The sequence below is a fragment of the Monodelphis domestica genome, chromosome 3, assembly GCF_027887165.1.
Source record: "Monodelphis domestica isolate mMonDom1 chromosome 3, mMonDom1.pri, whole genome shotgun sequence".
In the NCBI taxonomy this organism is placed as follows: domain Eukaryota; kingdom Metazoa; phylum Chordata; class Mammalia; order Didelphimorphia; family Didelphidae; genus Monodelphis; species Monodelphis domestica.
The window spans coordinates 9,848,738-9,858,606 of NC_077229.1; the positions used below are offsets into that span (position 1 = coordinate 9,848,738).

General features: G+C 45.3%; 1 pseudogene; it reads left to right on the forward strand.

Annotated features, from left to right (window-relative positions):
- The first annotated feature begins 546 nt into the window (after positions 1-546).
- LOC100011889 (bifunctional purine biosynthesis protein ATIC-like) lies at positions 547-2,313 on the forward strand (annotated as a pseudogene).
- Positions 2,314-9,869: the final 7,556 nt, after the last annotated feature.

Consider the following 9,869-nt stretch of genomic DNA (forward strand, 5'->3'; position numbering starts at 1 on the left):
CAAGTGAATCAAATTGGAACTATAAAGTCATGAGCTTTTAAAGATGGACAAATCTGTGTGTATAAATGTTTTTGATTTGTTTCATAATTTAATAATTGGTGTGACGCAACAGAGACATTTTAGAAACACACCTTTATCTGAAGTTAACAAAGTTACTCTGACAATTGTAGCAGTTATCCCAAATGGAGTATAATACTTTTACCATCATTATGCCTGCTTTTGTTACTTTATTCAACCTGTGGACAAGGGTGTTGCTCAGAATATAAGATGTTACAGAAATTTCAAGAATGTTAGTTTATTACATTAACAAACACTATACAGAACTTTCAATCTAAAAAAAGATGAATTTTTGAATATTGCTGGTGCCTTAAGCTGTTAAAAAAGCAAAATATTAAAGGGCTTGGAGAGAGAAAAATAAAACTGGAGATGTGGTGTCTTTAAGACACTTATCGGCCTTCTTTTGCTACTTGCCCAGCTTCTGTGGGCCCTGAATAGAATGTGCACGCCCCCTGCCCAAAGAGCCCTTAGACTGCCGCTTCCTCCAGCATGGCTTCCCACCAGCTCACCTTGTTTGGTGTCTCTGACAAAACAGAACTATTGGACTTTGCCAAAAATCTGAATTCGGTTGGTTTGACACTAGTTGCTTCTGGAGGGACTGCAAAAGCTCTAAGAGATGCTGGTGTCACAGTCAGAGATGTTTCCGAACTGACAGGATTCCCAGAAAGGTTAGGAGGACGTGTGAAAACACTGTATCCTGCAGTCCATGGGGGATCTTGCATGCAACTCTGCAGAAGATCAACCTGATGTGGCCAGACTTGATTTCAGTCTTATAAGAATAGTTGTTTGTAATCTGTATCCCTTCATGAAAACTGTGGCTCCTTCAAATGTAACTGTTGAGGAAGCTGTTGAACAAATTGATATTGGTGGAGTAACTCTACTCAGAGATGCTACAAAAAATCCTGCTCGAGTGACAGTAGTGTGTGAACCAGGAGATTATGAAGTGGTGGATACTGAGATGCTGAACTCTGATACTAAAGATACTACTATGGAGACTCGACGGCAGCTTGCATCAAAGGCCTTTACTCTTACTGCTCAGAATGATCAAGCAATATCAGCTTATTTCAGAAAGGAATCCAGTAAAGGAATAGCTCAGATTCCTTTAAGATATGGAATGATCCCTCGCCAAAAACCTGCACGGTTATATCCAGTGAAGCCCAAACTTCCTCTTACAGTTCTGAATGGATCCCCTGGGTTTATAAACCTGTGTGATGCCTTGAATGCCTGGCAGTTGGTAAAAGAACTCAGAGAAGCTTCAAGTATTTCAGCAGCTACCTCCTTCAAGGTGTCAGTCCAGCAGGTGCTGCTATTGGAGTACCACTTGGGGAGGAAGAGCCTGAAGTTTGCATGGTTCATGATCTCTACAAGAGCCTTACTCCATTGTCAACTGGACATGGAAGAGCAAGAGGAGCTGACAGAATGTCATCATTTGGTGATTTTATTGCTGTTTCTGATGTCTGTGACATCACTACTGCTAAAATTACCTCCAGAGAGGTATCTGATGGTATTATTGCACCAGGATATGAAGAGGAAGCCTTGAAGATTCTTTCCAAAAAGAAAAAATGGAAGTTACTGTGTACTGCAGATGGACAAACCAGAAGAAGATGAAATTCGTCCTCTCTTTGGATTACATCTAAGTCAGAAGAGGAATAATGGTGTTATTGACAAGTCATTATTTAACAATATTGTGACAAAGCATAAAGATTTGCCTGAGCCTGCTATTAGAGACCTCATCGTAGCTACTATTGCTGTCAAATACACGCAGTCCAATTCAGCGTGCCATGCTAAGAACGGTCAGGTAATTGGTGTTGGAGCAGGTCAGCAATCCTGAATACACTGTACTCGGCTTGCAGGAGATAAGGCAAATAATTGGTGGCTTAGACATCATCCTCGAGTGCTTTCAATGAAATTTAAAGCTGGAGTAAAGAGAGCAGAAATCTCTAATGCAATCGATCAGTTTGTGACCAGCACGATTGGTGAGGATGAAGATTTGGCCAAATGGGAAGCAATGTTTGAGGAAGTTCCTAAACTGTTAACTGATTCAGAAAAGAAGGAATGGACTGATACACTGAAACAAGTGTCTGTCAGTTCTGATGCATTTTTCCCTTTTAGGGATAATGTAGACAGAGCAAAAAGGAGTGGTGTAGACTTCATTGTGGCCCCCTCAGGTTCAACTGCTGACCACATTGTGATTGAGGCTGTGATGAGCTTGGAATTACACTCATTCATACGAATCTTTGACTATTTCATCATTGATTCTGATTAATGGATTATTTACAAAATCATATTGGAATAATTGGATAATCGTGATAACATGTATGAAAAACTCTAATGGATGTCTTATAAAAACAAATTTTAATGCTTTATCATTCTCTGGATTTTGAACCTTTTGAAAAAAAATTATATTAGAAAACTATCAGAAATCTAAATCATGGAAGTTTACATAATTTCATCATTGAGGATTGAACAGCTACTGTATATGATCTTCTCCAATGTACCTCTTTATGTAAATGTTTAAAGGAAAAATGGACCCTTTCAGACTGAGCTTCAGGCTTAGGTTGTCCCTCCCTTCTAATAGTTTTCTCTTCACGTGGATTCTCTTGGGTTAACCCTTTTGAGCCTTTTGCCTAGATTTTGTGCTGAAATGCCTACAAATGGGTGATGATATTTCTGTTGTTTTTTACCTTAAAAATTTTTACTGCTTTATATCTGCATAAATTAAGTTTGCTTAAAGTGGACCTAAAGTGTAGAGGCAAAAACACAACAACCTCAAAATCTTTCCCAAAGCCAGTAGCAATCTTTTAGTTTTGTGTGTTTCTTTATAAATGTAGACCTTTTGATTTCACTCCTGGGCTGCTGAGTGGCTCAGTGGATGGTGATCCAGGCCTAGAGACAGAAGGTCCTGGGTTCAAATTTGATCTCAGATACTTCTCAGCTGTGTGGCCCTGGGTAAGTCATTTAACCCCAATTGCCTCACCCTTACCACTCTTCTGCAATGGAAACAAGAAAGTAAGGGTTTAAAAAAAACTCCCACTGAAGATTGGTGAGAAAATTCTTCTAGAAGGACAATTAATCTGCCACCTAAGAGTATTAGAAACATTCTTGAGGTACTAAAAAGACAAGATTCTTGATTGGGGTCACATACCAATATGTTAAAAGTGGGATGCAAACCATTGTCTTAATAACTCCTCAGGCCCTCTCACCATCTGCTGTTCCAGGTTGCATTTAATAAATGCTTCCTCATGATTTATACTTAAGAAATCTTAACTTCATTGGTGCGAAGAAAAGCCTCAGCTTCGACTAACGTGGATGGCATCTTTTTTCCCAGTGAACTCAGCATAAGTGTGCCTTAGGTTGAGCTGTCTCAGGTCTCTAAACATCCTCACAGGCAAGTATATTAGCAGCCTCATTTATTCTATGCCAATCATATTGCCAATTTTTCAAATATTAACACATTGATTTGCATACCACATCCATATTTAAGTAAAACATTCTTTGGAATAAACATTGCAGCAAGAAGTTGGACCTAGCCTAATGAAGAAAAAATTAGACCTCAGTGGTCGCTAATCATTTCTGTTTTGTGAATGGAGTGAATTTTTTAGCATTTTAAAATCTTGGCTTTTTAAAATTCTCTTATTCCTACAGTTCCTTTCGATTTTTTATATGTGATTTGTGAACTTTGAATAAAATGACCATGTTACTCAACTGTTCTAGTGCATGAAACCTTGATTCTTAACTCCTAAGAGATACCAGTCTTTGCAATCTGATGTGGAATCGGAAGTAGTCATGACATGATATGACAGCTGATATAGTTTAGCAAGGCGGGTGAGCTAGCAAAGACCTAAAAATGACCCCCAAATTGCAAACCTTGGCCAAGAAAATGGTGATATTAATTTTTTTAGGTTCCAAACTGCTTTCCTTTAGCCACAAATTAAGAGTCACAATCTACTAAATCCAACCTTTGTGATTAGTTGTCCCTAGAGGAGGCCCATCTCAGAGCAAATGTGAAATGCATCTTCTGAAAGCCATTTGTATCAATTTTGTGATACTTAAGAAATCCTTCATTGCAGTAAAAGTACCCATGCTTTCATGTGCAAAAAAAGTATATCATAAAGATCAATAAGCATTTCTTAGTCATCCTTTGTTACTTTGTTAGTTACATACAAATATATGGGTTTTTTAAATTTTTATCTTTTAAATTTTATTAAATTAAGAAAATTTTTTTCATGGTTACATGATTCATGTTCTTTCCCTCCCCACCTCCCCATATCCAATGAGCAATTCCACTGGGTTTACGTGTGTCATTGATGAAGACCTATTTCCATAGTGTTGGTGTTTGCACTAGGATGATCATTTAGAGTCTACATCCCCAGTCATATCCACATCAACCCATGTGGTCAAGCAATTGTTTTTCTTCTGTGTTTCTAGTCCCACGGTTCTTCCTCTGGTTGTGGATAGTATTTTTTTTTTTCATAAGTCCCTCAGAATTGTCCTGAATCATTGCATTGCTGCTAGTAGAGAAGTCCATTACATTCGATTGTGCCACAGTGTATCAGTCTCTGTGTACAATGTTCTCCTGGATCTGCTCCTCTCACTCTGCATCAATTCCTGGAGGTCATTCCAGTTCCCATGGAATTCCTCCAGGTCATTAGGTAAAAAGAGACTTGGTTGATATAGCATGGGTTAAATATAAAGTAACAATAATGAAGAGTACTAACATCTGGGAGCTCAGGAAAAGCTTCCCAAAGATCAGATCTCTACTGCAGAAGAAGGATAAGAGCTAGGGAATTAGGGTTAGATGACTTGCCTAGGGTTACACAGCTAGCTGAGACCAGATTTTAACTCAGGATCTCTCATCTTGAGGCCTGGCTGTCTCCAATAAGCCAGCTACTTGACCCTGAGATTAGTTTTTAAATGAATTACTAAATATAGTTGGTTTCCTTTATAATATGAATTTGTTTGGGGGTGTTCAGGGAGGATTCATGCCTGTGATACAAGGGATTTCAAGTCCTTTTCAAGACTGCTCATCCATGTTTGGTGTCCACCTTTCACCTAACTCTCACTTAAGGGTCTAAGAAGCTGGAACATGCTCACTGGCCACATCCTAGCAAAACCATCTCAGCAGATGGACTAAACAAGACTGAGAGTAACTGACAGGTCTCAAACCCATCAGTGAATTAGAGAAGTGTCTATCCTGGCATGTGAAGATTTCCCATCAGAATCAGTGAGTGAAAATAATTTGTTCCAATGACTGTAAAGGCGGCTGAAGAAGGTGATGTGAAGCACTTAGAGCTTGGTCATATATTGAAGACTCCAAGATCATCACCCACTGCATGCCAGACCATCACTGGTCATCCTGACTTTTGTCTTGCCATTAGACTTCAATGACTCTGGAAGAGAGGCTGACAATTTTGTATAACTCTGCTTTACTTTAAACCAATTCATGTACATGTCTGTAAATAATGCCACAAATGAAAATAATTTCTCTAAAATCTATCCTTTCATTTTTTCCCCTGTCAACACCATCTTTCAAGTTATCTGGGTTGTAACTTGAGTCATTCTTAACTCTTCCTTCCCCTGATCATCCATTCGTGTGCACCATCTTGTCAATTCTACAAATCAGGTCTAATGACACCAGGGAGCATAGAGACGTTTCCTCTGGGAAGGGCTGCCAGGCTGAGCTGCTGGGAAGCCACTGACCCAGGAAAAGCTGAGCAAAGGCTGCAACCATTATTGACCTCCCCCAGCAAGGAGGTGACTGTCTCTGGCTTCTTCTCTGCACTGACTTTAGAGGCCTGACCAGACTTTGGCTGTGAGTCCTGTCCGTCACTCACCTCTGCCTTCCTTTAGCTCTTCCTCGCTGTTCCCTGCCAAATCCCCATCCTTGTGGCAATGGTATCCAAGTGATACAGAGATCTCATCCTACCTGCATGCAGATGGCCCTAGGCAGGGTCTGCATCTCCCTCAGGGACTCCTTCAGGATGCTGGGAGGACACAAATGGCCCCAGACTCAGCTGAGAGGCTGCCCAAAGCCCCCTGAGGAGCGCCCTATGAGGGACTGCCCAAGCAACTGCCAGGAAGCAGGTTAAACCTTTGTACACTCTGATACAAAAATATCCCATCCCCTCCAGGGTGGCCTCTGGGAGGCAGGGAGGTCTGGACTCTCATCCTGGTGTTCCTAAGACCAAGCACAGTGCCTGGCACTTAGCAGAGAACAAAGAAACATTTCATTGGTTCATTGATTGACTGAATGTCTGAGACCCTGTGACTTCTCAGAGGCACAATGATTAAAGTTCCTGGAGATTGGATATTAATTCATAGTTATGCATTAGTAAAAGTGAGTGAGAGAGAGAGAGACAGGTAGAGACAGAGACACAGAGACAGAAACAAAGAGACAGAGACACAGAGACAGAGACACAGAGACAGACAGACAGACAAACAGACAGACAGACAGACAGACAGAGACAGGGATCCCCTGGCTTCCCTTCCCTTCTAGGTGCCGATGCTCCCTCTGGGCAGCAGGCCCAGATCCCCCTGTCAGGGAAGGTCAGGCCCAGGAGAGAACACCAGCTCCAGCCCTGGTAGAGACCAGCTTCCTGTCTCTGGCCAGGCTTTTCCTCTCCTCCTCAGAGTCTCTGACTGGACTCTTTTAGCTTCAGTCCTGCATTCGAGACACGCCAGCACAGGGTATTCTGGACAGCCTCTCCCAGACCTCTCCAGCTGCTGCCAGAAGGCCGCACAGGCACACCTGCAGAGTCACTGCAAGGTGGGGCAGCTTTCCCGAATCTGGTTTTCAAACTGAATCAGTCATTAAGTTTCTATTAGGCTGACCCTGCGGGCTTGTGGGGGAGCCCAGAAGGCCTGGAAGCTGAGCCCAGCTGGGCCTGGGGAGCTCCATGAGGATGGCAGGCAGGACAGGCTGGCCTGAACCAGAGAGCAAACTTTCCTGTAGGTCCAGGAGCCCCAGCAGGCTGGGATGGGCAGCGGGCAGGGCTGGGCTCTGGGAAGGCTCGAAGGTCAGGGATGGAGAACGTTTGCCCAGTGAGAGGCCAAGATTTCTAGCCCTGGAAGCCAGGCCTGGATCAGTGCCTGATAGCAGAGTGTGGTGAGGGCAGGAGGCCAGGCCAGGGAGGGGGCTGAGGACAGGGGCTGCTCTGGGTGCCTCAGGCTGGGGCTCAAGGGAGGCTCCATCTTTGGGTGGGATAAACAGAAGAGGCAGCAGAGACCTTCCTCTGCCTGGGGGTCCTGAGCTCTGCCTCCTTGTGGCCTGTATGTGGGTCCTGTAGCCAGCAGGGGATGCTGTGGGGCTGTCATGGGCAGGCAGGGAGGGCCTGGGAAGCCTGGAGGTGTTGGGGGGAGGGGTGAACCCAGCTGGCTGTGCCTGTGGCTGCTCTGAGCCCTGTGATCCCCCCTGGGTGACGTCTCAGCTGGGTTAGGCCAAGTGACTCCAACAACCCCCCTGCATGAAGGGCTGCCCCCCCCTGGGACCGCGAGAGAGGATGCAGGTGGGGTCTAGAGGAGGCTGGAGCAGGCCCAGATTTGCATCAATCCCCGCCTGCCCATCAGCCACCATCACAGGGTAACCAGGAGAGAATAAGAGGCAGCTGAGAGAGGCCAGACTCAGCTGGGAGCTCTTTGAAGCTGAGCTCTCGGGTCCTCTCGCCATGGCCTGGCCTCTTGTCTGTCTCTCACTGCTCTCCTTCTGCTCAGGTCAGGACCATCCCAGACCTCCCCTTTGGCCTCCTCCTCCCTCCCTGTTCTTGCCTCTCAGGAGGATCTCAAAGCACCTTCTGGCTTCCTCCTTGTTCAGGGTCATTAATGAGTCTCTCTGTTTGCAGGCTCCCTCTCCCAGCCTGTGGTGACTCAGCCTCCCTCTGCCTCTGCAGCCCTGGGGAGCTCGGCCAGACTCTCCTGCACCCTGAGCAGTGGGAACAGTGGTAATACTGTGTATTGGCACCAGCAGAGCCCAGGAAAGGCCCCTCGATATCTTCTGCTTGTCAACAGTGGTGGAGATATAAGCAGGGGCGACGGGATCCCTGAGCGCTTCTCTGGTTCCAGCTCTGGGGCTGATCGGTTCCTGTCCATCAGCAACGTCCAGCCTGAGGATGAAGCTGATTATTTCTGTCTGTCATATTATGGCAGTGGTAGTAGCTTTCGTTTTACACAGTGATGCATTCAGTGAGGAAGTGGGACAAAAACCTCCTTGTCAGGCCTGCAGCAGCTTCTCGCTTGTCCCCAGGCTCGTGAGCAAGGCCAGGGTGCTGCTAGGGGCAAGTCAGCTGTTCTTTCTCTTTCTGTCTTTGTCTCTTTGTCCCTGCTAGAGCTCCCTCTGTCTCTCCCAATCTCTGTCCTCTTTGTGTCTCTTTCTCTCTGTCTGTGTGTCTCTGTCTCCTTGTCTTTCTCTCTTTCCTTCCCCATCTCTTTCTGTCTCTGTATTTCACCCTACTCCCAACTGTCTTTCCTAGGCTCTGTCCTTCCCTCCCTGTCTCTTTCTCTCTGTCTCTGTGTCTTTATCTCTCTCTGCCTCTCCCTCCCCATTTCTGTCTCTCGGAATCTTTTTCTGGCTCTTTCCTTCTGTCTCTCTGTGTGTCCTTCTTTCTCTCTGTGTGTCTCTATTTTACCCAGTTCAGCAGTGACTTACCCAAGGTCACACAGACTAAAATTGGAACTCAGGTCCTCTCACCCCATCACCAGTACTTCCCTCCATGTCCCAGCCCACTTTGGGATGACCAAGAAAGCAGAGGAGTGATTCAGCTGAGCCTTCAGGGCTGAGGATTTGGCTGGTGGAGATAAGTTGAGAGGAGGCTCCCTGCCATGCTCTGGCTGTGCCCCAGTTTGCTCTCAGGGAATTGAATCTTGTTTGTAAGAGAAGATCCCTTGAACCCCTGCCAGTGCTCATGAGGCCAGGACCAGAGACATCCTTCAGGGGAAGAAAAAGGGAAAATGAAGATTTCAGGAATGAAATGGGAAGAGAGGAGACAGAGGCTGCTGCTGACAGTCCCTGTGTTATGTTGGTACACCTTGTGACCAGGCGTCTACACGTCTACAAGCCTTGACAGGCATCCCCTGAGGAGAGGCTGAATTCTGAGGACTAGATACCCTGCCTGGAGTCTGCAAAATCAGCCACATCATTTCAGGGTGTGGAGGGGCTCTGAGGGCATCACTGGGGGCAGTACAGTATCGAGTCTATTTGGGGCTGGTTAGAAACTGGTGACATCTAACAGGAGAGAAATTGTCCGACCATGTAGCCTCATCTGTCCAGCTTTGCAGTTTCCCCATCGCACGACTTTTGTTACAATGGAAAGGATGCAGCATCTTTTGGGTGGATTCATGGCATTCACCAGCTGACTCAGGCACAGAAGCACCCAAGAGAGTTGCCCTTTGAGGTTCCTGAGGGAGGAGGAGATTCTCCGGAGGTGGGGGTTGATAATGACAATGGGAGAGTATTAAAGCAATGATGAATAATGAGAGTAAGAGAATAATGGAGGTAAAGTTTCCTCAGAAAGCTACAAAGACCAGAAGACTCCACAGAGCTGTGTCTGTGGTGTCAGATCTGGTTCTGATCCTGTCCAAGGCTCTGAGCATGCGCCAATGGAGAGCTGGAGAAATGCTGGGAAAGAATCAGCTTCATTTCTGTCACTTTGTTAGGGACATTTCTGGAAAGCAGGAATGAGGAAGAGAAGCCAAACAGCCCCCTGCGATCTCCTTTGTAGGAAGAACTTGACAATCCTGAGATTCTAGTTTGCTCTCACCATCTGACCAGCTCCTGACAATGCTGATTGGGGGCTGAATTGCATTAGCTTCTATTTTTG